The following is a 27,107-nucleotide window of genomic DNA, read 5'->3' as shown; positions in this document are numbered from 1 at the left end:
AGCTGTTTTGGTGGTCAGGATTGAAACGTGATGTGGCACAATTTGTGTACTCTTGTTTGATTTGTCAGAAGTCGAAGGTAGAGCATCAGAAACCTGCTGGGTTGATGACACCGTTAGATGTACCAGAATGGAAATGGGATAGTATATCCATGGATTTTGTGACAAGTTTGCCGAATACTCCTAAGGGAAATGACGCTATTTGGGTGATTGTTGACAGATTGACGAAGTCGGCACATTTCCTTCCGATTAATATTAGTTTTCCTGTGGCTCAGTTGGCAGAGATTTATATTCGAGACATAGTGAAATTGCATGGTGTTCCTTCAAGCATCGTGTCAGATAGAGATCCACGATTTACTTCTAGATTTTGGAAGAGTTTGCAAGAGGCTTTAGGTTCTAAGTTGAGATTGAGTTCGGCTTATCATCCTCAGACAGATGGTCAGTCGGAAAGAATGATTCAGTCACTTGAGGATTTGTTGAGAGTATGTGTGCTTGAGCAAGGTGGAACTTGGGATAGTCATCTTCCGTTGATAGAGTTCACTTATAACAATAGCTATCATTCCAGTATTGGAATGGCACCTTTCGAGGCTTTGTATGGTCGGAGGTGTAGGACTCCGTTGTGTTGGTTTGAGACAGGTGAAAGTGTGGTTCTAGGACCAGAAATTGTTCAACAGACTACCGAGAAGGTGAAAATGATTCAAGAGAAGATGAAAGCGTCGCAGAGTCGACAGAAGAGTTACCATGATAAGCGTAAAAAAGACCTAGAGTTTCAAGAGGGAGACCATGTGTTCTTGAGAGTTACTCCAACGACCGGTGTTGGTCGTGCATTGAAGTCAAAGAAGTTGACTCCAAAGTTTATTGGTCCTTATCAGATATCTGAGAGAATTGGCACGGTGGCTTACAGAGTTGGCTTACCACCGCATTTATCAAATTTGCATGATGTATTCCATGTGTCGCAATTGAGGAAGTATGTTCCAGACCCGTCCCATGTGATTCAGAGTGATGATGTGCAAGTTAGAGACAACCTTACGGTGGAGACCTTACCCTTGAGGATTGATGATCGCAAGATGAAGACGTTGAGAGGCAAGGAGATACCTCTAGTGAGAGTTGTTTGGAGTGGAACGACTGGTGAAAGCCTGACATGGGAGCTAGAGAGTAAGATGATGGAGTCTTATCCAGAGTTGTTTGCTTGAGGTAAATTTTCGAGGACGAAAATTCTATAAGTTGGGGAGAGTTGTAACGCCCGTCTTAATTATTCGATTATTTAAAAATATATTTATATATATGATTTACGTGATTTTCATGATTGATATGTGTGAATTTTATGATTCATGAAGTTGAGTGGGTTACATGATTTATAACTGCATAATGTGGAGTATTTTGTTGTGGTGAAGTTGCTAGGTTGTTATGACTTATTTTATTATTAAATAAAATAAGATTTGACAAATAAAATAAAAATATTAAAAATTGGGCTGTGTGGTGAGATGAGCAATTAGTAGTGATAAGAGTAATTAGGAAAGATAAATAGACAGACATAAGTTAAGAAAAGTAGTACGTACGTTTTTGGAGAAAAAGTCAGAAAGAGAGAAGAACCAAGGAGAGCTGCGATTCTGCTATTATCAGGTAAGGGTGAGACTAATTTTCAATATTATTAAGGGTATAATTCTATAGGATGAATTTAGCATGATTAGGTTAAGTTTTGGTGAGAATTGAGAATTAGGTTTAGGATCAATTTTGATGAATGAATCAAGAACAGATGTTAGATTGATGCAAAATTAGTGTACAGACCTTAGATATGACTTAAGATGATAATTAGATGCTATTTGGATGAAGGAATCATGAATATAGGTGAAAAGTTGTGATTTTTAGGTTTCTGGCCGTACTGACATTCATCGCTCGCACCTGCGAGCAAGAACACTCGCATCTGCGAGCTAGAACCCAGAACTCGCAACTGCGAGCAACACAACTCGCAACTGCGAGTGACCTGTGAGCTCGCAACTGCGAGCAGAATAACTCGCCACTGCGAGTAAATACGTAGGAACCCAGAATGCACACTTTGCTCGCCATTGCGAGTGAAGTTACTCGCAACTGCGAGTTAGGCTGTTAGTTGCCCAAAATTGTCCCGATGCGATCCTTTCGCACGTATAGTCTTGAGCTGACCTTAGAAGTAAGAATGGGGGTGATTTAGAATGTTTCCAGATGTTACAGAAGTCTGTTTATATGACTGAAATGATTAGTAATGTTGCATGAATAATGTTATGATGTTTTTATGATATTATGTTGATGTAATCCATTCCTTAAATGATGTTGAGATATTCCAACACTGTTATATGTTGTAAATCTGTTGCTGTTCATTGCTGCTGACCTTTAATGTCTTGAGATTGCATGAGTCGGTCTATGTTGCAAGAAATTAAGAAGTTGTCCATGATTATGAGTCGTATGAGTCGTTCATGATGTCGTCTAAGTTGCTGGAAGTTTGAGTCCATTGCATACTCATTAAAGTTGGGGGCTTTAGGCCCGGCAGCCTTTGTGCTCATTAAAGTTGGGGGCTTTAGGCCCGGCAGCCTTTGTGCTCATTAAAGTTGGGGGCTTTAGGCCCGGCAGCCTTTGTGCTCACACGTTGAAGAGCCTATTATGCTCATTTGTTGTTGATTGGTACCACATGCATTTGCATATCAAGAAGTTCATGATGTTAAGTTGTCAAGTTGTTGTTGAGTTGATAGAGTTGCATGGTCTAAGATGAGTTGTGTTGTCGAGTTGTTGTTGAGTTGATAGAGTTGCATGGTCAAAGATGAGTTGTGTCGTCAAGCTGAGTGTTAAGTTGATTATGATTGTGATGAAAATTAGTAATGATATTTGATGATTGTATTTGTTATGAAATGAAATATATACTGATTGTTAATTGTTGACATGTTATTAATGTTTAAGTTGTTAAATGCATTTTATTGGATTATATGCTTAATGTATTGACTATGAAATCTCACCCCTTCTGCGTATATGTTGCCTCGACCGTGGGTAATGTGCAGGTAATAAAGATTAGAGGCGTTCATGAGTGGACTCTCAGTTGGTGTCTAGGTGCTCTGATACGTAACGGGATGGGGGCTTGCTTTTACTTCTATTCCTTACGTGTCTCTTTTATGAACTAATTTATGAGATTTTCCAATAAGGCCTGCGTGCCAAGACTTTTAGATGTTGAACTATTTTCCGCTGCAACAATTTTAAGATTTTCATGATGTTGAATTGAAAAGATAATTATTATTATCCGTTTTATGATTTAAATGAAGTATGTGACATTCCGTTGTGATCAAAATACTCTGATTTTAAATGAAATTTTTATGTTGGGAAAACGGGGTGTTACAATATCTCCTTAGAAATTTGATACAAATATGAAAGAGGCTCCCCACACCAATTATCAGACGATAAGTTCCCTTTTTTTACCATTTCCAATCCACAATGGTAGGGTCTTAACTATTTAAGACCCGGTACCTAATAGGTACCCCCATTGTGGAGAAATTTTTGAGGGGTCTTATAACACCTAGGGTCTTACTTAAGACCTCCAACCTTAAGTGGGACCCACACCTTTTTAATATTAAAAAATTGATATGTAATGATATAAAGTTATTGATAGTTGATTTGTGGATCTGGATTTTTTGTGACTGGTACTCCCTTTTTCTTGAGTTCTACCTCTAACACTTAAGCCCTCACCCTTGTCCACAGAATGAACTTCAAGATCAAATTTTTCTTTGGACAATAAATTAGACTTAACATCTTCAAAGGATAAGGTATCATTATTTCCATACAACATGATTTCTTTGAAGTGTTTATAGGTAGAAGGTAAAGAGACAACCAACAAAACAGCTTTATCTTCATCATCAATTTTAACATCAATATTTTCCATATCCAAAATGATAGAGTTAAATTCATCAAGATGAGATTGAATAGGAGTACCTTCAACCATTCTAATGGTATAAATACGTTCTTTGAGACGAAGCTTGTTTGCAAGGTTCTCGGTCATGTAGAGAGTTTCTAACTTCAGCCATAATCCCGCAGCAGTTGTTTCATTGACTACTTCACGGAGAACCTCTTTAGACAAGCAAAGTTGGATTGATGAAAGCGCCTTTTCATCCAACTCGTCCCATTGATCGTCGGTCATGGAAGCCGGTTTCTTTGACTTTCCATTTAAAGCTTTCTTTAAACCGTTCTGAGTAAGAATGGCCCTCATCTGGACTCGCCAAATAGAAAAGCTAATCTTGCCATCAAACTTCTCAATGTCAAATTTAGGAGACATTTTGAAATTCCCAACTTAGTGCTCTGATACCACTTGTTAGGGATATCAGCGCAATGCGGAAGCACAGGATCGATGCAATTGGGAATTAAAGAGAAGTAAGTAAAATAACAAGAGAAATAACACACAAGATTTACGTGGAAAACTCCTCAATATGAGAAGTAAAAAACCACGGGCGATCACGAGCAAAGTTCCACTATGTAAAAGAAAGGAGTACAACAAGTCCTCTTATAGTGATGAGGACAAAGGACAATATTTTCTTTCAATATCTCCTAAAATACTCTCTAAAATGGAACAAGAATTCTCACCAAAAATACACTCAAGTGTATGTTACAAAGTGTGTTAATTGTTATGTGATAACTCACTATGTCTCAAGCCTTTCATGTTGCTTACATATATATAGGCCTTAATCTCATACTTAAGAGTGAAGGAATCAAAGTTGGAACATCCAACCTAGAGTAAGAATCAAAGTTGGAACATCCAACCTAGAGTAAGAGCTTGGAAGAAAATTATGATTTCTCTTGGTCAAGATTGTAGGCACATGTTGAAAGCAAATTAGGATTTCTCTTGGTCAAGATTGTAGGCACATTAAATCAAAAATTTACTTACCTCGCAAGTAAGTCAAACATAATGGCTTGAAAAAATCAAACATAATGGCTTGAAAAAAATGGAGAATTAGAGCAACATAATCTAACACAAACATTAGTCCTTCACCATCAAAAAATTAAGTGTGGAAAAAGATAGAATATGGCAAATATTTGAGTGATTATAAAGAGTGTAAAAACTTGAGAGAGAGAGAGAGAGAGAGACTTTCCTCTCCAAACTCAATAATATAAACAAAACTAATCAATTACAACTATATGTAATAAAAAATTAACTGCATTTTCTAACACTAAACTACTACTTCTTTTTCGAGAAATATCTTAATTTTTTTTATTTAATTATATAACAGGGACTGTATATTGGGAATAATAATATTAATAATGGTCTAACATTTATATTTACAGGTCCTAAGAGCATCTCCAATGAGGGGTCCTTACTTGACAAGGACCACTTCCTGTTAAAGACCCTCCATTGGAGAAAGAAAAAATGAACCCCCGTTAAGGAACGAACAACTATATAAGGACTCTCTCTCCTGAGTAACTAACGGGTCCCACGTTTAAAAAAGTAATAAAATGTGTACTACTTGGTCCCACTTGCATAAAGGATTAATAAAATGTGTACTACTTGGTCCCACTTGTAAAAAGGAGTAATAGATAAATTATTTTTGTTTAATTATTTTTGTTTAACTAATTTTAAAATTACACATACTATAAAGATAGTGAGACATATTTAAGTATTTTTCATTGGAGTCATTATTAGTGTATTACCATTGGAGTCATTGAGTTCTTAATACATACTTTTATTAAAAAATTATAAATAAGTGATGTGTCACGTGGGGTCTATTTAAGGAGTTCTTGTTAGGAAACTGGATTGGATGCTCTAAGTCGTTGTAACTATTCCATTGTACAGTTAGGGGAAACAATTTGAGTCTTGACAATGACATCAAATTATTATGTATGAAAAATAACATTATCATTTCCAATGCTTATTAAGAATTTTTTGGGTTTAGTACCACATGATCATAATTTTTTGAGATCTCTACATGCAAGTGGGTTAATTAGTAGTTCTTTCATGCATGTGGTTTGGACAAAGAAAATGCATGAGTTGTTATTCACCAATGTATAGTGGTCCTCTCTTTGCATGTTATTCAGATTTTATCTTTATTTTTTTACTGTGTAACTTGGATTGTTTTCAAATTAGAGGTTGATTGTTCTGTACTTGGATTGTATAGTTTTTTACATTTTCCTTACTTACCTTATTGCAACAACTACATTGTTTGGTTACTTTACGGCTATAAGTTGGACCATATTTTGCTCAATTTTGATTTCCTCTTTCGTACTTGATAAATAACTTAGCACCCAATTGAGCTTTCAAACAAATTGATAAGGTTGGAAATGGCTTAATGTACTAATTATTAATTGAGTTTAATTTTGATACATTTTTAGTGCAAAAAGTTTTACGGCGTTAACTTATCACAATCTTTCGTATGTGTAATTTTAAAATTAGTTACGGTAAAATTCAAATTATTTTTTTGATTCAATTGGAAGACGTAACATGTAAGATAATTTTACCAAGGTGGTTAATGGACACGACATCTATGAATTTTAGAATTTAGGTTTTTTCTAGATTACCTCCTTTTGATTAGGGGTAATTTTTTTTTTTTCTACAAAAGATTAGGGGTAATTTATCTCTTATGATATCAACCAATCAAAATGTAATATACACAAGTAACATTAAATTGTCAAATAAATGAGTCAATTTAAAATTAAAATAAAAACGAGTCAATTTTAATTCTAATGTAACTTTTAATTTTTATTTAATTATATTTAGTTGTTCAATCTTAATTAATTTACACCATATATAGGGCTTATAACAATTAAAATTTTACATCAAATTTCTTTCATTTGGATGTTCCTATATCCATAAGTTACATTCATAAAATTTCTTCATTCCAGAACCTAGAACGTCCAAAACGTGAGAACAAAAACATCCTCTTCATTCCAATTTCTTCTTCATTATTCTTCCTATTGCTATCGATCACACGAACCCTGAGTCCAAAAACATCCTCTTCATTCTAATGTCTTCTTCATTCTTCTTACCATTTTGATTGTTTAATTCTCTCTTCCAAAAATACCGCCGTTTCCAACTATCATGAGAATCACCGCCGTTTGTTTGATTCCAAACATCGTGAGAATCGTCGTTGTTTCCAAAACCGCATGCATCAGGTATCGTGACTTAATTTTTCTTCTTGATTTGATTTTTCACTTTTGTTTTTTTTCTCATAACTATTAGATTGACATGGGTATGTTACATCGGCTGTGAATTAAGAATTTTTCTGAATGTTGGGGATCTTTAATAGAATGTCTAACTTATGTTGGCATTTTTCTATCAATGTGTTGTAAAAAGTGCAAAAATGTGCTGTTAGCTCGTTTCGGGCAGTTTTTGGCAGTTTCGTGAGAGGTTTTTCCCTGTGACATTTTTATAAAAGTAAACCCTTCAAACCAAGGTCCTATTTGATAATCTTTTAAAAGGTTTTCTTGAGAATGAAGCAAGTATTTAACATATTGGTAAAGCATGGCATATGAGAGAACGATATGATATAAGTCGGGTAGCAAACTAAGCTTTAAGTAAGGGGATGAATGTAGAGCCTCGACATAGTTGGTCGAGAAATAGAATGCTATGCATGTGTCCTAATGCAACCTTTATCATAATGGTTGAAAATTGAACTTTCTCATGGTGGAAAAATCTTTTTCTTTTCCATTCTAAATGCAACCTCACAATTAAACCATGAATTTATCACATTAAAATGATGAAAACATAAACATTCACATACCCAAAGTTATAACAAGAAGATAGAACATGAAATTAACATCACTTCATCAAATTTAATGAATTTCATTCATATTAACTTAAAACTCAAAAAAATACCTACTCAACATACTCAAACATGGATTTTCACACATCAACAACATGGTTTCACAACTTTTCACATATCTTTCGACCCAAAAAAAATATAATCATAACAACTACAGTACGAAATAAACATTAATTCCTCACAAAATTCATGAAAGTGAAAGAAATCACACGGCCCACATCTACCCAATTGCTTATAAATCTCATATGGTGAAAATAATCTAACCCCTGTACCTCTTAACTTTCAAAGCTAGCTTTCTACAAGCTTGAATCTCCCTCTTCCCTTTGGTTCTTGAACTTTCTTCATTTCTCTCTCTATATCACCTTTTCCTTCTCTCTTGCCTCTTTCTCAAAACTTAACAAATGATTTTCTAACCCTAAATTATAAAGACTACCACTTATTTAGATCCACTTATTTTGGGTTTGGTTCACTTAATTTTTATTGAGTTTAGTCTCTATTTTTCTTCATAAAAAAAAACAATACACAATTACTTTACTTAACTAATATTTTACTTATACACCTTTATTCTCTTACTTCCTCAAAGTTTCTACTAACTTCACAAAAATATCCTCCACTCATAAATTACTAAAATACCCGTTACTCCTCAATTTCTAGTAAAAATCAACCAACCCATCAATTCAACCACATCAAATAAACAGATAAATAATAAATAACTAAAATAATAATAAACTAAAAATCGGATGTTACATATGCTATCACTTGTATACAAAACCCCAATTTTGTTGGAACATATGAATAATACATCTATACTATATATAAAAAAAATAACTCATTTCAGCTCTTTTGGGCTGGTTTTTTTTTCCTTCCAAAAATACCCTTAACAAATAACATATATAACAAATAGATAAAAATAAATTTAAATATTTAAAAAATGTAACAAACACGATATGAATATATATATATATATATATATATATATATATATATATGATTTTTTTCCTTTATTATTGAAAAAGTGTAACAAACTAGATAAGTATATTTATACTTACTTTTTCATTATCCCAATTATACCCTTAAACAATTTTTTCTATAATAAAGATTGTTGTTGGTGTCTGTAGACCAAGATTTTCGGGTGTCAAGCCATTGATTGGACTTGAACCTTCAATCTACCGGACTTGCTCGATTTTATTCTTGGGAAGGGAAAAAGAGATTGAAAAACCCTTTTTGGATCCGGGGGTTGGTTACGATTCGGGAAGGTGTTAGGCACCCGCGTCGTTCACGGTACTCCGTGAGAACCTCTTTCTAACTTTATTTTTATTTGAGAATTTGTTGTTAAAAGTTGAAGTGAAAGAATGGAGGGAGAAGAAGTAGGAGTTTTTGTCATTTTTATTTGATCGATTTGAAAGGATTAAAGCCTCTGCCTACGTACCCTTAAAAGGGATCAAAACCGTCGTAGTTCACTCTAATAAAGATATTTTTGTGGGTTAGGTTGATTTTAATTTGACTTTGAAAATGATTTTGAGAAGGGTTGCGAGACCTCAAGGTATAGAAGAATAAAATAGAAGTGAGGTTGTTTCATTTTTATTTGAGAAATTTAGTCTAAGTTTAATTAAAGTTCATTGAAAATTTGATTAAGAAAATAAAGGAAAAATCTCTTGGATTTGGATCCAAGGTTTATTAAGAAAATGATTTGACTTTTGCTTATTTGATTTTTTTGAGATAAAAATGATTTTTCTAACTAACGGAAAGCTAGCGTAATAACGTGAAACATAAAGCGAGAGTAAAGCGATAAAGAAAGTGATAGTGTCGGTGCTTGTGTCGGTGTGTGCATTTACTACGCTATTACAAAAAATTCCTAGATACATTCTATGGCCTCTTTGCCAAGTTACAAACCAATGGTAAAAAAAAAAATACATCCATTGCCTAGTTATACACACTAAGATATTGGAAAATAAATGAATTGCAAGAATAAAAATGCATGAGATTAGACTAGGAATAAAGCGATCATGATAAGAAATTGAAAAGCATTGCATGAATTATCAAAAGAAAGCATGATGTCAAAATATTAAAGTAAAACGTGAAGTAGAAATTGAAATATTAAAGCCAAATTAACAAAGGGTATTATGGAGTAAAAACACTTAAAATGCATGAAATAAGGCTTTTTAAAACATTAAAGCAAAATGAAAAAAGCCATGGAGTTTAAAGTATTTTAAAAGATGCATGAAAGAAAACCACAAAATGAGTTTAAAAATGCATTAGAAGCCTATATAGGCTATAATGCATATGATGAGATAAAATGAGATTTAGAATGAATGATGTCAAAATTTTTAAAATAATGCACAAAATAGAAATTGAAAGATTTTAAAGCATAATCGACAAGAAATATCATGGAGTGAAAACAATTTGAAATGCATGAAACTAGAATTGGATTTTAAAGCTAGGTTGTAAGAATGTTTGATGAAACCACAACCAAAAGACGCATAAAATGATTTTAAAGCCAACATATAAATTAACAATGATGCATGATGATGAAATATTGAGGAAGTGTATGAAGTAAACGTTGAAACACTAAAGCAAGCATTAACAAAGAACATTATGGGGCAAAACATTTAAAATGTATGAAACTAAGATAAGCTAAATAAAGTGTATGATATAAAAATACTAACAACTGCATGAAATGAATTTACGTTTAAAAGAACAAGTAAGGTAAAGAAATGCATGAAGAAAAATTAAACTACCAACACAAACAGGGGTGCAGGCGGCATCACAGGGATATGCAAATAGTAGAGCAGAAGACACAAAAAAAAGGAAAGCCAGCAATTGGGCTTGCAGCCAAAAACGTATTGGGCTAGGGTTCATGGATTGGGTTAAGGAAGCGGGTCAAGAGCAGACCCATGGGTTGTGCATGGGTTAAGTTTGTGTTAGCAGTATAGGAACGTGTTCCTTTTGCTTCATTTTAATATACAAACATTTCTCTAACATTCAAAGTCTTCTCCCTCTCTCACTAACAGTTGCAGCGGCCATCTTTCTCCGACGAGTTTTGCTTTTCCGGCGCGGTGGCCGGTGGTGGCACCACCGCGTCGGAACTCAAAGCTTCATCGTTTTTAAAAACAAACAACATTTCCTAAACTCCTTTTTTCTCCTCTTTTCAAATCTTAACTCAAAACAAACATAATCTAAACGCAGTAGCCTAGATCTAAAGCTGAGATTCGAAAGTTTTCATCACACCCATGAACAAAACCGACAAAGGAGAAGAGTGAGATGATTACCTTTGTTTCAAAATCAGAGAATACGAGATGATGACGGAAAACTTCGGATCGGCGACGGAAGTACTTCAATCTCTTCTTCTCCCCTGTTCCGAGTTGTTGTTGAGCTTATTGCTCGAACTAGATCCTGGATTCGATTGCTTGTATGAGAGCTTGATGTTGAACTTCAGATTTGAATGTCTTGAGTCCGATTCCTTTCTTCTTCTTTGTTTTTCAACTCGGCTATGTGACTGTTTCACCTGCTTGTGTTTTTGGGTTCGATTTAAGTGATTTTGTGGTTGCTTGATGATTCAAGTCGAAACCGAGAAGGAAATTGGGATAACGTTGTTGTTTGTATGAATCGGTGATGGCAGTGGCGAGGATTTGATTGGTTCAATGATATGCTCAAAGCCTTGTGGTGCTGTGTTATTGTGGATTTGAAATATGTTGAGATGATAGTTTGTGTGATTCGGTTAAAAGAAATGGTGATCTTGAAGAATTGTGTTGATGTGTTCTTGAGAAATTTGAGAGAAGAGGTGTTTTGATCTTATTCTTGGAAGCTGCCGCATAAAATTTGTGTTTGTGTAAGAGTTTGTGCAGCCCCTTTCATCAATGATTGGGAGACTATTTATAGCCAAAACTAGGTTAAAAAAAAGATGAATAGACTAAAGACTAAACTACCCTTAATGAAACTTGGAGAGAAAGAAAATGCTTTGGATGCTCTTTGGACTAATAACAATGTAACAAGTGGACTTAAGACAAAACAAATTGTTGATAAAAAAATAAAAATGACATAAAAATGAAATAAAAGAAAATAGAGTTGTAAAATAAAATAAAAGTAATAATAAAAAAAAAAAAAGGTAATAAAATTTAAAGCTGTCGAAATCTCGACTGAGACGACTAAAACTTGCGGTGTTTTAAAACACGAACAAAACTTTTTAAATGGTTTAATCATGCGGACAAAAAGGAAATTACCTAAAAAGGTTTATTTATAAAAGAAATGAATAAAAGACTTTAAATATTTTAAAAGCACGCGTAAAAATTTAAAATGCCTGAAAAGACAAATAAAGCAATTTCAACTGGACAAAATTTTACTTGCAAGATCACAGACTTTGAATGATTAAACAACGACTGAGAAAGGATTTAACTCGTTAAAGCGAAAAGAAGAGAAATTGAGCCGTTTTAAAATACGGACAAAAATAGGTAAAAACAGAGCAAGGTGGTCAAAATTTGGGGTATGACAGATGCCCCTATTTAAGTTTCTTCGTCACAAAGATTTGAAAGAAAACTTTTAAATCGATGGGTCGAAGAGACTTAAATACTAAGTACACCGAATTTTGACCAATTGAAAAGCTGAGAATGCGATGAATACAATAATATGAATGCATGCGATGCGAGTATGAATGCAAAGACGACGGAAATAGACTGACTGGGGAACAAACTGATAGGTATCACTGGGGAGATAAAGCCTGCCTATTACAAACTGCCGTGATAAAGACGAACATACGGAAGATAAAGCTTGAATTTTACCAACTGTTGTGGTAAAGACGAAAATACAGAAGATAAAGCTTGGAACGGGCAATAAAGCTTAAGACGGAAAATAAAGCTTGAGACGGGAAGTAAAGCTTGTCTATTACCAACAGCCCGTGGTAAAGACGGAGATACAGAAGATAAAGCTTGTCTATTACCAACTGACGCGGTAAAGACGAAAATACAGATGATAAAGCTTGTCTATTACCAACTGACGCGGTAAAGACGAAAATACAGATGATAAAGCTTGTCGGAATATAAAGCTCGAACAGACGGTAAAGCTTGGAAGATAAAGCTCAGACAGCAAATAAAGCTTAAGACGGGAAGTAAAGCTTGAGACGGAAAATAAAGCTTAAGAAGGAAAATAAAGCTTATGACGGAGAGTAAAGCTTGAGATGGAAAGTAAAGCTTATCAATTACCAACAGCCCGTGGTAAACGATGACAATGCGGAAGATAAAGCTTGGACTGAAGATAAAGCTCAAACGGAAGATAAAGCTTGAGACTGAACATAAAGCTTGAGACAAAAATAAAGCTTGAGGTGGAAAATAAAGCTTATCAATTACCAACAGCCCGTGGTAAATGATGAAAATGCAGAAGATAAAGCTTGTCTACTACCAACTGCCGTGGTAAAGACGAAAATACTGATTAAAGCTTGTCTATTACCAACTGCCCGTGGTAACGACGAAAATGCAGAAGATAAAGCTTGTCTATTACCAACTGCTCGTGGTAACGACGATTAAACAGAAGATAAAGCTTGTCTATTACCAACTGCCCGTGGTAACGACGAAAGAACGGAAGATAAAGCTTGTCTATTACCAACTGCCGTGGTAAAGACGAATATACTGATTGGTATCGGTTAAGTGATTACTTGATGGGACCTGCCACTTGAACACATACTGATTGGTGACATTTACGGATTAGACACTTTGAGATTAACATCTTGTGTATTGGGGTGAGACGTAGGAAAATAATGCAACTATGCATGAATGATATTTGTATGTGTGCTATGTATGCATGGATGAATGAATGCATATGAGACTTATTTGACAGTATAATGGTGAGACTGTTGAGACCAGATTGGGCAGGTCCGAAGAAAGTGGCCCGACATCATGTTGCTAGCATCCGACACCCTTCATTGGGGATAACATCACTGGGGATGAACCAAACACTGACGGGGTAAAGCCCTTCAAACCACTGACGGGGTAAAGCCCTTCAAACCACTGATGGGGTAAAGCCCGCATTCTTAACCATTGATGGGGTAAAAACCCAAATTCAAACCAAGCTGATGGGGTAAAGCTCATATTCAAACCAAGCTGATGGGGTCAAGACCCATGATCAACTACTGAAAGGGGGGAAGGGTCCAATAACCAATTACTGAACAGAGAATGCCCCGTAATCAAACCGCTTGAAGGGATAACAACCCATTGATCATACTGCTGAGGGGAGAATGCCACATAATCAAATCACTTGAAGAGAGAATGACACATTGATCATACCGCTGCACGGGTAACAACCCATTAATCAGGCCAGTGAAGAGGTACCAAATACCCACCCATTAATTGAAACACTGAAGAGGTAACGAACTCTTTAAACAGGCCACTGAAGATGTAACATACCATCAATCCGACCACCGGAGGGGTAACAACCCATTAATCATAGCGCGAAGGGGTAATGACACATTAATTATACCGCTGATGGGATACAACCCAACAAACAAAACTGCTGATGGGGATATGACCTAATATAATGTCTCAGTTGATGGTGAAGTAACCATTCCTTGGGATAAAGCCCGCCAATCAGAAACCTGACAGAAATCGCCATTTCTTGAGATAAAAACCCATCAATCAACGCACAGGCAAAAGATGCCATTAATCAAGCCACTGGCGGAAGTCGCCATTTGTCAAACCACAGGTAAAAGACGTCATTGATCAAACCAACAGGCAACAGTCGCTATCAATCAAAGCACTGGCAGAGGACGCCATTTGTAAGCTAGCACAAAGTGCATTCTTCCATTTAACCCCCTTGAAATTGTGATGCCTCTGTCTTTGTGTTTTTTTTTGTATATTTTTTTGAATCCCTAATTTTTACCTGGACCGCCCTTTCGGGTTTTCAATCCACCGGGAATATATTCTTTTTGTTTGCCCCTAATTTTTGCCTGGACTGCCCTTTCGGGTTTTCAATCCACCAGGGCGCTCCTTTTTGCCTAAGCCGCCTTTTCAGGTTTTCGACTTAGCGAGCTTTTCTTTTTTTTGTTCTCTTTTTCCCTTTTTTTTTTTTGACAGAGGTCATCTCACAGCTTTTGGTCATGCTTGCCTTGCAGAGTTTAACTGTCCTTGAGACGAATGTTGATGTATGTTTCTACTGCTCATAAATTCAAAGAAGATGTACCTGTTGTTTATGCTTTTCAAAAGACAATTAAAAAAGTTTTAAATCTTTGCTCTGAGTATTCACATCAAAAATAGAAGAAAATTATGCAAACAGAATAACTGAGAATTTCAAATAAATGGGCACAAGCACAAATTAGATGTAAAAGAGTGGTGACCTGCCAAAGGCGTGGCTCCACAGATTTTAAAAGTTTTGGAAAATGGTAATTATATGGAAAAGTTACATTGAACACAATAACCATTGTGCTCCCTAACAACTTTGAATTCCACTGTTCCGAGTCTTTGACCTGCAGATGCTTTATATCGGGAGTTCTTTGACAGTTAGGATGCCCCAGATGAATTATACTTGATTTGATGAAGATGCCTTGCCATAAGTCGGAAGTCTTTTGACGACTGGAATGCCCCAAGTGAGTCATGTCCGTCCAGATGCAGTTACTTTGTCATAATCCTTAACTTTTGCATAGGTCGCCCTTGCGGGTTTCAACCTATCAGGATAAACACATTTTTCTTTTTTTTTTTTTGTCTCTAACTTTTGCATGGACTGCCCTTTCGGGTTTTCAATCCATCGAGACGCTCTTTTTTGCCTAAGCCGCCTTTTCTGGTTTTCGACTTAGCGAGCTTTTCTTTTTTAACAAAGTATTTCTTGACTGCATCGGTATTAACAGGACATACAAGTTTACCACCATTCTTTGTAATTTGGCATTCATTTGCCCATGGCATCAGGTAACATATTTTTGAGCACAAAGCCACTTTCTTGACATGCACGGGGACGAGCCTTCTTTGTCGAATACTTGCTTCATTCTTTCGACATAACTGTCCATGGCAAACGGCAGTAACGCTTTTAAATTCAATCAAGCTTGGCTTTCATTGGAACTTTCGTTGCCGGGACTTTGACCTCCATGTGAAGCATTGCCTTTATATTGTATACTGAGGGATGGTGGGGGGGTTGCCCCTGTTGAAGTGTGCACTTGAAGTATAACATCCCTGCAAGGCAGATGGTAGCATCTCGTGCCAGTCTTTGTACATGAATGTCCTCTTCTGGACAATCTTTCTTGATATTCACAGCTTCGATGGCCAAGATGCCCCAGTAGGCGAGAAATCACATTGGAAACTTCTTCTTCATACTCCTCTTCAGTCTCGGATACAAGGAACTCAAAGTTGAGAGAGAGTACAGGGTTTAAGTGTTCAACGGGTTTATTAATGCATGATTTGATTATTGATATAAACATTATGATTATGCAAATATGTGGAAATGATTTAAAGAAAAGAATTTTTGGTTTTTTGTATTACCATCTTTCCAGAAAAAGCACAAAATAAAAACAAAGTCGGGATCAAAGCGACCTTTTAATTAATGATGAAAATACATAAAGCAAAAAGCCCTAAATAAGTTCACTTCCGTCTCGGGTGGGACGAAAGGATTTTTTTTTTTTTGAAAAACATAAAGCAACAAACAAACATATTAATTAAACAGATGAGTAGTAGAAATAAACATCAACAAAGACCCAAATGCAGCTAAACATTCCATGTACCAACATCAGGTTCCACGATCCGATAACAGATTAACTTGCACCTTCAAATTCAAAACTCTTCAAAAGGTATGAGATTTTTCTGGATCAACTTCTGAACTATCTTCTGCAATGCACAATAGTGCTCAATATCATGACCTGGTGCCCCTTGATGGATGATGGAAAGCACAAAAGAGGTCGGGCCTGTACCGGACTAACAATTTTGTTGGCATTGGCAGAGGTGCCTTGGTATAGACCAAATTCCTTTCAAGCAACTTTGGAAGCAACTCTGCATACTTCATGGGAATGGGATCGATTTGTTTCCTTGAAGTCTGTTGTTGAGGCTATTGTTGATATTGCTGAAACTGAGGATGATAAACCGGATTTTGAACAGTATTGGTGATGGGTGTAATAGCAGCAACAGAGTGAGAAACCGAATACTGTTGTTGACTTTGTTGAAACTGGGGCTGATAACCCGGATTTTGAACAACATTGATGGGCCTAACAGCGGCAACAGAGTGTGGAGCCAGATGTTGTTGCTGAAGTAGCACCTTTATATCCGGGTCTTCGAAGAACTCGGTGTTATTTTCACTCAACTTCTGAACTTCTTCCTTCAATGCGTAACACTACTCAGTGTCTTGGCCTGGTGCCCCTTGATGGAAATCACATTTGAGATCAGGGCAATACCAAAATGGCAGCGGATTCGGCACCCAATGAAGTGGCCTGGTTTGAACAAGTTCCTTTTTAAGCAAGATAGGAAGCAGAGTTGCGTATTTGATAGGAATTGGGTCAAACTGCGATGCTTTCCGAGCCTGATTTTGAAGAATAAGCTGCTGAGGAGCCTGATTCTGGGAAGTAAATGGCTGAGGAGCCTGATTCTGAGTAGTAAACGACTGAGGCTGTTGAGGAACCTGTTGTCGAGGTCGTTTCATGCACATTGGCTGACATAATGGCTGAGACCTTTGCTGAACAAGCGGTGAATCCTTTGCAACCATCAATGAAGATACTAGGCTAGTTAACCTCTCTACCTCAGCCCGAAGCGTTGTTACCTCTCCACGAAGCTCATGGACCTCTTGCTCAAGCTGATCCATCTTTTGTGTTTGCATGAGTGTTTGCATGTGCAAGCCGAACTTGTATGAAAACAACGAACCACTTTACAGACGGATTCCTTTTGTACATAGAGATAAAGTATGAGACACGGACTAGAAACTATGAATGCGACATGATGCATGATATGTTTATGCAAAAAATGTACAATTTTTTTTTGTTATCGAAGGATTTATCAAGGTAGATTGTAAACATTGCAGGTGGACATGGTTTCATTTTGAAGATTTGTAAAGATATTGCAATAGGTTTCCTTTTCAAAAGGTAAGAACGAACCCAAGGAAGAAGTTCTTAACAAAAGCAAAAGCTTCGGTAAGATTTTTGAAGTTGTATTGCTTGGTATTCATTCTTACAAAGGTCCATTCCTTCGATGTTTACAAAAAACTTGGCTAAATCCTTTGATAGTTTTATGAATGGGAAAAAATGTTTATGGATGAATGCATGAATGCGTGATGATGCTAAGAACATTGAATACATGGGGGCTAGATTCACAATGTTGGAGCGGAAGGTAACGCCATTTGGTAAGGACTATGGTTTCAACTGCACAAGTAACAAGGGTTCTACCAAGTTCCCAAATTACAACTACCCTTATGAATTTATCGGTGCGTAGGAATGCTCCTAGTCCAATATCATCCACAAGGAAGTCTAGTTTGAGTGTAGTATCGCGTGACAACTAAAGTCAAGAATGCTCTTGGTTCAGTCTCCGCACTACGTCCTAAAAAGGCCAAGATGGGTTAAGGGTTACTAAGGTCCACGGCTTCACCGGACACTCACATTGAAAGTAATAACGCCAACACGAATGCTCATGTTAACAAGACTACTACCTTCCGTGAGGCCTCCGCCGAGTAGGGTTATCACTTGTAAACATGGTCCAAGAATGCTCTTGGTATTTCACTATGATTTTACCCCGTCCTATATCCTATGTTTCACTCAAGTCCGGGTATAGGACTTTGTCTCACCACTCACGTAAAAGTATTTACAAAGTAAATGATAAAGCAAAAGTAATAAAGAAAGAAAGGTGGGCTAAACCCGCGTAGGATCCCCAGTGAAGTCGCCATTTTTGTAGACCAAGATTTTCGGGTGTCAAGCCATTGATTGGACTTGAACCTTCAATCTACCGGACTTGCTCGATTTTATTCTTGGGAAGGGAAAAAGAGATTGAAAAACCCTTTTTGGATCCGGGGGTTGGTTACGATTCGGGAAGGTGTTAGGCACCCGCGTCGTTCACGGTACTCCGTGAGAACCTCTTTCTAACTTTATTTTTATTTGAGAATTTGTTGTTAAAAGTTGAAGTGAAAGAATGGAGGGAGAAGAAGTAGGAGTTTTTGTCATTTTTATTTGATCGATTTGAAAGGATTAAAGCCTCTGCCTACGTACCCTTAAAAGGGATCAAAACCGTCGTAGTTCACTCTAATAAAGATATTTTTGTGGGTTAGGTTGATTTTAATTTGACTTTGAAAATGATTTTGAGAAGGGTTGCGAGACCTCAAGGTATAGAAGAATAAAATAGAAGTGAGGTTGTTTCATTTTTATTTGAGAAATTTAGTCTAAGTTTAATTAAAGTTCATTGAAAATTTGATTAAGAAAATAAAGGAAAAATCTCTTGGATTTGGATCCAAGGTTTATTAAGAAAATGATTTGACTTTTGCTTATTTGATTTTTTTGAGATAAAAATGATTTTTCTAACTAACGGAAAGCTAGCGTAATAACGTGAAACATAAAGCGAGAGTAAAGCGATAAAGAAAGTGATAGTGTCGGTGCTTGTGTCGGTGTGTGCATTTACTACGCTATTACAAAAAATTCCTAGATACATTCTATGGCCTCTTTGCCAAGTTACAAACCAATGGTAAAAAAAAAATACATCCATTGCCTAGTTATACACACTAAGATATTGGAAAATAAATGAATTGCAAGAATAAAAATGCATGAGATTAGACTAGGAATAAAGCGATCATGATAAGAAATTGAAAAGCATTGCATGAATTATCAAAAGAAAGCATGATGTCAAAATATTAAAGTAAAACGTGAAGTAGAAATTGAAATATTAAAGCCAAATTAACAAAGGGTATTATGGAGTAAAAACACTTAAAATGCATGAAATAAGGCTTTTTAAAACATTAAAGCAAAATGAAAAAAGCCATGGAGTTTAAAGTATTTTAAAAGATGCATGAAAGAAAACCACAAAATGAGTTTAAAAATGCATTAGAAGCCTATATAGGCTATAATGCATATGATGAGATAAAATGAGATTTAGAATGAATGATGTCAAAATTTTTAAAATAATGCACAAAATAGAAATTGAAAGATTTTAAAGCATAATCGACAAGAAATATCATGGAGTGAAAACAATTTGAAATGCATGAAACTAGAATTGGATTTTAAAGCTAGGTTGTAAGAATGTTTGATGAAACCACAACCAAAAGACGCATAAAATGATTTTAAAGCCAACATATAAATTAACAATGATGCATGATGATGAAATATTGAGGAAGTGTATGAAGTAAACGTTGAAACACTAAAGCAAGGATTAACAAAGAACATTATGGGGCAAAACATTTAAAATGTATGAAACTAAGATAAGCTAAATAAAGTGTATGATATAAAAATACTAACAACTGCATGAAATGAATTTACGTTTAAAAGAACAAGTAAGGTAAAGAAATGCATGAAGAAAAATTAAACTACCAACACAAACAGGGGTGCAGGCGGCATCACAGGGATATGCAAATAGTAGAGCAGAAGACACAAAAAAAAGGAAAGCCAGCAATTGGGCTTGCAGCCAAAAACGTATTGGGCTAGGGTTCATGGATTGGGTTAAGGAAGCGGGTCAAGAGCAGACCCATGGGTTGTGCATGGGTTAAGTTTGTGTTAGCAGTATAGGAACGTGTTCCTTTTGCTTCATTTTAATATACAAACATTTCTCTAACATTCAAAGTCTTCTCCCTCTCTCACTAACAGTTGCAGCGGCCATCTTTCTCCGACGAGTTTTGCTTTTCCGGCGCGGTGGCCGGTGGTGGCACCACCGCGTCGGAACTCAAAGCTTCATCGTTTTTAAAAACAAACAACATTTCCTAAACTCCTTTTTTCTCCTCTTTTCAAATCTTAACTCAAAACAAACATAATCTAAACGCAGTAGCCTAGATCTAAAGCTGAGATTCGAAAGTTTTCATCACACCCATGAACAAAACCGACAAAGGAGAAGAGTGAGATGATTACCTTTGTTTCAAAATCAGAGAATACGAGATGATGACGGAAAACTTCGGATCGGCGACGGAAGTACTTCAATCTCTTCTTCTCCCCTGTTCCGAGTTGTTGTTGAGCTTATTGCTCGAACTAGATCCTGGATTCGATTGCTTGTATGAGAGCTTGATGTTGAACTTCAGATTTGAATGTCTTGAGTCCGATTCCTTTCTTCTTCTTTGTTTTTCAACTCGGCTATGTGACTGTTTCACCTGCTTGTGTTTTTGGGTTCGATTTAAGTGATTTTGTGGTTGCTTGATGATTCAAGTCGAAACCGAGAAGGAAATTGGGATAACGTTGTTGTTTGTATGAATCGGTGATGGCAGTGGCGAGGATTTGATTGGTTCAATGATATGCTCAAAGCCTTGTGGTGCTGTGTTATTGTGGATTTGAAATATGTTGAGATGATAGTTTGTGTGATTCGGTTAAAAGAAATGGTGATCTTGAAGAATTGTGTTGATGTGTTCTTGAGAAATTTGAGAGAAGAGGTGTTTTGATCTTATTCTTGGAAGCTGCCGCATAAAATTTGTGTTTGTGTAAGAGTTTGTGCAGCCCCTTTCATCAATGATTGGGAGACTATTTATAGCCAAAACTAGGTTAAAAAAAAGATGAATAGACTAAAGACTAAACTACCCTTAATGAAACTTGGAGAGAAAGAAAATGCTTTGGATGCTCTTTGGACTAATAACAATGTAACAAGTGGACTTAAGACAAAACAAATTGTTGATAAAAAAATAAAAATGACATAAAAAATGAAATAAAAGAAAATAGAGTTGTAAAATAAAATAAAAGTAATAATAAAAAAAAAAAAGGTAATAAAATTTAAAGCTGTCGAAATCTCGACTGAGACGACTAAAACTTGCGGTGTTTTAAAACACGAACAAAACTTTTTAAATGGTTTAATCATGCGGACAAAAAGGAAATTACCTAAAAAGGTTTATTTATAAAAGAAATGAATAAAAGACTTTAAATATTTTAAAAGCACGCGTAAAAATTTAAAATGCCTGAAAAGACAAATAAAGCAATTTCAACTGGACAAAATTTTACTTGCAAGATCACAGACTTTGAATGATTAAACAACGACTGAGAAAGGATTTAACTCGTTAAAGCGAAAAGAAGAGAAATTGAGCCGTTTTAAAATACGGACAAAAATAGGTAAAAACAGAGCAAGGTGGTCAAAATTTGGGGTATGACAGTGTCATTAAAAAAAGAATTTAGATTATATATTTTTGTTATATTGTTGGTATCATTGAAATAGATAATCCTGATTAGTTTGGTTTGTTATAACTTGAAAGCAACAAACATTTATATTTTTAGTTTTAATCAAAAATCAAATTTCATTAAAAAACACCGTTCATAATTTTCAAACTTTAGCTCAATAAAAAAAGCTGAAAGACGGGCACGTGAGTGTGTGTGGTTTGCTAATATAGGTGATCTATCATCTATGTTTTGCAAAATATTCACTCAAAAATCATGCATAAGTTACATTTCGCTTTCACTTACCTATGTTTCTTAACTAGGCCTCTCCTAAATACTATCATCCTTTTCTTTTATACATTGCTCAAGTTTGATAAACAGTTTTTTTATTAAGAACCTATACTATATTTTAATTTATATACAAAATATATATACAACTCTTTTTTATAATTGAAAACAGCAATAATAAAAAAGTTGGGTCACAATTCAATAGTTAAAACTGCGAACTAAATAAAGCAAGACAGTGGAGAGTAGACAATAAACAAATTGCCCAAAATTGGTACTGAATTTTCCACATTAATTGATGAAAAATATCCAACATGTATACATTAATATAAAGCTTTCAAGCTCTGAATAAACTGAAAAGAACGATATTGTCCCATATTGAGACAAATTCTAGGATAAAAAAGTTTTTTTTTTTGCATTTTCTCATTTAGCAACACATGCAACCTCACAATAATCTCGACTTGAAAATTTCCTAAAAACATGCATGGTTCCATCTCTACAAATTTCATTGCACAACTCTATCATAACCATACCACACGATCTTAACTCCTTCTCCGAGTATCCGGTACATATCTTCAAATCACTGCTCCATAAAGGATACCTTCCAACAACAATTCTTGAACAATACACAACAGAAACAGCAATCATAGAAGGTTCATAGTCACACACAATTGAATAATGTGTTAAGCTGAGCTCTGAAAAGAAAAACACCATATTTTCTATGATCTAGTCTTCATCAGATAATGCCTTTATGTTTCTAACAAGGAACACATAAGGTTTTGTAACTGTTAAATTCCAATCCAGTTTTTGCAGTATAAGGTTCTCGAATTTACACACATCTTTCGACGGTTTGTATAGCAAGTGAATTTTACATCTTTATTCATACTTTGAAGCTAACAACAATGACGTGAGACCAACAAACTAAATTTTCTCTATCGGTATTAGGGCAGGATTGAATTCGGAAAGAAATCGATCAATAATATTGACACAAAGATAAAGTGTTTCTGGGACTAGGTTTATGGCATAGTGTGCGTCTATCATAGAATCTATTAAAATTTTCCTCTCTGAATGAAAAAGAACCATAGAATTTTCAATGACAAGCAAGAAAAGTTACAACCTGTTAGAAAAAATTAATTAAGTTACTTTCATTTTGGTAGTTGAAGGCAAAAACTACTAATTTTGTTTTTGAGTATCATATAAGGTGACTTTATTCCTTAAATAAATTGTTTAGGCTAATGGTTATATATTTTGTGGCCTTGTTTCTCGCTTTGTAATTGATGTTAAGCTTTGTGTTTTGATCTGACACTCCTTGTGTTGGACAGAACACTCTCGTTTCGTGTGTGTATGTGTGTGTATTATATGTAAGCGTTTAATCATAAAGATCGAATTATTATATGAAATTAGAACACACTTACTAGGAAACCATGATCACCGAACTCGCCGAGATTTGAGACAAAGTCTTCCTTTGCCTTTCACATGCTCCAAACTTAGGGTTTTCGATGGGGCAAACCGCTAATGAGCAGAATAGTCAGAGTGATGGCAAAAGGGACCTAGCCTCTCTATTTATAAGCGTGCAACCCTAGGTACCACCCGTCATGGGCCTAGTGTTTGGGCCTACACTATGTTTCTACAAAAGAATCATGCTCTTTACCCAAACAGTTTCGCTCATTCCCAAAGTAAAAGTCGAAAATACCCCTACGCAACTTAACTTGTGCTAGTGCATTTGTTACGTATGTTAAGTCACGTTACGTGACTCAACATGCGTGAGTGTTATATGAACGTGACTTAAGTCACGCCAAACTACAGCACTAGCGCAAGTTAACTTGCGCTAGTTGGCCGGTGAAGAACAAACGTTTTTCCAACTTTGGTCAGCTTTTCAACATTCAATGTACACGTTTTTTACCACTTCACACGTTTTTTTTGACCATATTTATGGTAGTTACAACCTAGGTTCACATTTCTACCTATAAATACCCCTCCATACTTGCCTAATTCCTCACACCATATCACTTTCTCCCCCTCCTCACTCTCTCCCTCTATTTCTCTTCCTTCTTTTCTTTTTTTCAATATTCTCTTTTGGGGTAAAAGGTGATCAATTTTCGTCGGGGTAAAATAGTGAGTAGCCGACTTGGGGAAGTGATCGACCCTTGGGATAATTTTAAACCTGTTTTTTTAACCGCAGAAACTTTTTACCGTGGGTAAAAAGAACTTCTTGTGGTAAAAAAAAACAGATTTAAATTTAGCCCAAGGGTTGATGATGTATTTTCCCCAAGAAGGCTGCTCACTATTTTACCCCACGAAGATTGTTCACTTTTTACCCCAAAAAGGAGAAAATAAGTAGATTTAGTGAATAACTTCAACATTATTGTATGACAATTGTTGTAATGTGAGAATTATTAATAAAATAAGATATTGTTATATTTACTTTTATTTATATTTAGTCCATTTACTTTTATTTATATTTAGTCCATTTGCTTTTATTTTTATTAATTTAGTCCATTTACTTTTATTTATATTTAGTCCATTTGCTTTTATCAATAATTAAGAATAATGTTAACAAAATAATTTCGGAATAATGTTAATAAAATAATTTAGAATAAAGTTAAGAAAATAATTTAGAGTAATGTAAACAAAATAATTTAGAATAAAGTTAATAAATTAATTTAGATTAATGTGCACAAACTAATTTACAATAATGTTAAGAAAATATTTCAGAATAATGTTAATAAAATAATTTAGTATAAAGTTAAGAAAATAATTTAGATTAACGTAAACAAAACAATTTAGAATAATAAATTAATTTAGAATATAGGCGTTAAATGTAACAAAAAAAAACCAAGGCATAATTGAAAATTATTTAGTGCATAGGTTTTATATGCACTAAATTCAGTCAAAAACAGTAAAAAAAAACGTGTAAAACACAATAAAATCATGGTTGAATAACCGACCAAAGTCCAAAAAACGTGTTCTTGAGTTGTGACCACCAGCCTAACTAGCGCGAGTTAACTCACGCTAGTGTAAATCCTGGGCGTGAGTTAACTTGCGTAAGTTATAACATCCAACTTATAAAATTACGGCCAACTTATAACTAGCGTGACTTAAGTCACGTAGCGTGACTAAAGTCACGTTCATCTTATAACTGGCGTAAGTTAACTCACGCTACGTGAGTTAACATGCGTAGGGGCAGTATGGACTTTTACTTTGGGAGTGAGCAAAACTGTTTGGTAAAGAGCAGGACTCTCTACAAAAATCAGATTAAGTGCCCAAAAGCCCATTATCTATTGATCACTTTTATTAGGGCCTAAGCATCATCAAATGGATCACAACACCAGTCCGTTTTTATTAAAACCAAAACCAACAATTGATTGCAGCCGACAAAATATTAGAAGAAATTCTAACATTATATGATAAACAAAATATGGATAGACGCCTTCGCCACTCCAAATAAATTTAGTAAAAATTTAAGGATGTAATTAAATTTGTTATTTAAAAAATAACGTTCAAATGGGCACGACCCATCTGTCATCAACTTCTTTATCGGTGCAAATTGGATTTAGTTACTTAGCTTAATTGAAGAATTCATTTGACTTGAAACCATACATAGAGAATCCAAGGGACTTCACGAGGGAGAGAAAGACTTGAAATCAAAATATGACAACACGAGGGAGACGAAGACAATAAACGAGAGAGAGAATTGTAATTGTAATGTATTAAATGCCAAAGATAAACTACAACAAAACATTAATGATGCAGCAAAAATTACATCTTTATCCTTGGATTTTGATTTTTTTCAAAATGTAAAAATTGGGCTTTTGGTCCAAGTGAAAATGTGTTTTTTTTAAAGACATAAAAATGAAATATATTAACACCAGCGATGATCCACTTCAGCACAAGGTGTACCAAAGGGTCACCCCAATAAAAGATCAGTCATACAATATTTACAAAACCAGTAAAGGTCAGTCGATACCCAAACAAAGCATAGGATCAGTGACGGATCCAGAAATTTAGACAAGCGGGGGCAAAATCGTGTATAGTAAATATTGTTCTCTACATGTCTTCTTACGATTTTCGTAGTTACCACAAGCAAGATAATGCTAACTTTAGAAATAAATACATCATTCGATAAACAATATATTACTTTCTAATTTCCACCAACGTTTTAAAAGATTACTAGCTAATTAATTTAATCTTATTAAAAAATTGTTCGCTATAAAATAGTTTCTTTAAAAAAATGTTGACAAATGTCTTTAGAACATTGTTTAAAAAATCAAGAGTTCTTTTTATGTAGAAAGAGATGCATTTAATACCCTTAAGGAAAAAATGACCATAATTTTAAAGTTGATTATCAAACCCCATAAATTACATAAAAAAGATCTCTCAAATGTGGGTATGATGTGTGGAGAGGATTTGATTTATTTTTCGCATCCACACTAATTCAGAAGCACCTTATTTCTTATTTGAAGCACCACTACTCATGTTGTATTTTTAAAAAACAAAATGACATCTTAATAAAGGCTTTTATAAGTTCTCCATTCATGAGACAAGGCCATCTTATTTATCATAAAAGTGTGTGTTTCTCAAACAGTGGGGGCAACTCAAAATATGTTGTGGGGGTAAAATATAAAAATCACTAATTATTAGTGATAAAATATTTGAAGAGTGGGGTCAGCAGCCCCCAATATGCTTGCTGTAGATCCGTGCCTGCATAGGATCCGACCACCATCTCTGAGAACCGTACACAAAATTGGCATTATTAGCCTTAAGCCACCAAAACGAATTAAATTTAATTTTCTCTAAAAGACGGTCTATGGTGGTTTGGGTATTATTAAATATTATATTATTACGATCATTCCAAA

At 35.1% G+C, this 27,107-nt stretch overlaps 2 long non-coding RNA genes and 1 pseudogene across 2 annotated transcripts; 1 reads left to right on the top strand and 2 right to left on the bottom strand.

Annotated features, from left to right (window-relative positions):
- Positions 1–577: 577 nt before the first annotated feature.
- LOC146914167 (uncharacterized) lies at positions 578–3,258 on the top strand. The gene is made up of 2 exons (XR_015014004.1): positions 578–1,191; positions 3,024–3,258. It is a non-coding gene; the product is annotated as an uncharacterized LOC146914167 (long non-coding RNA).
- A 12,164-nt stretch (positions 3,259–15,422) lies between these two features.
- Positions 15,423–21,508, bottom strand: LOC146914166 (uncharacterized). Its single transcript, XR_015014003.1, has 2 exons — positions 20,746–21,508; positions 15,423–17,593 (listed from the first exon to the last, which is right to left on the bottom strand). It is a non-coding gene; the product is annotated as an uncharacterized LOC146914166 (long non-coding RNA).
- Positions 21,509–22,373: 865 nt separating this feature from the next.
- Positions 22,374–23,334, bottom strand: LOC146914165 (G2/mitotic-specific cyclin-2-like; annotated as a pseudogene).
- Positions 23,335–27,107: the final 3,773 nt, after the last annotated feature.

The sequence above is a fragment of the Medicago sativa genome, chromosome 6, assembly GCF_051527215.1.
Source record: "Medicago sativa cultivar Bolivia chromosome 6, Bolivia_mono, whole genome shotgun sequence".
In the NCBI taxonomy this organism is placed as follows: domain Eukaryota; kingdom Viridiplantae; phylum Streptophyta; class Magnoliopsida; order Fabales; family Fabaceae; genus Medicago; species Medicago sativa.
Note: the sequence above shows the minus strand (reverse complement) of the source record. Positions and strands in the feature narration are given on the sequence as shown.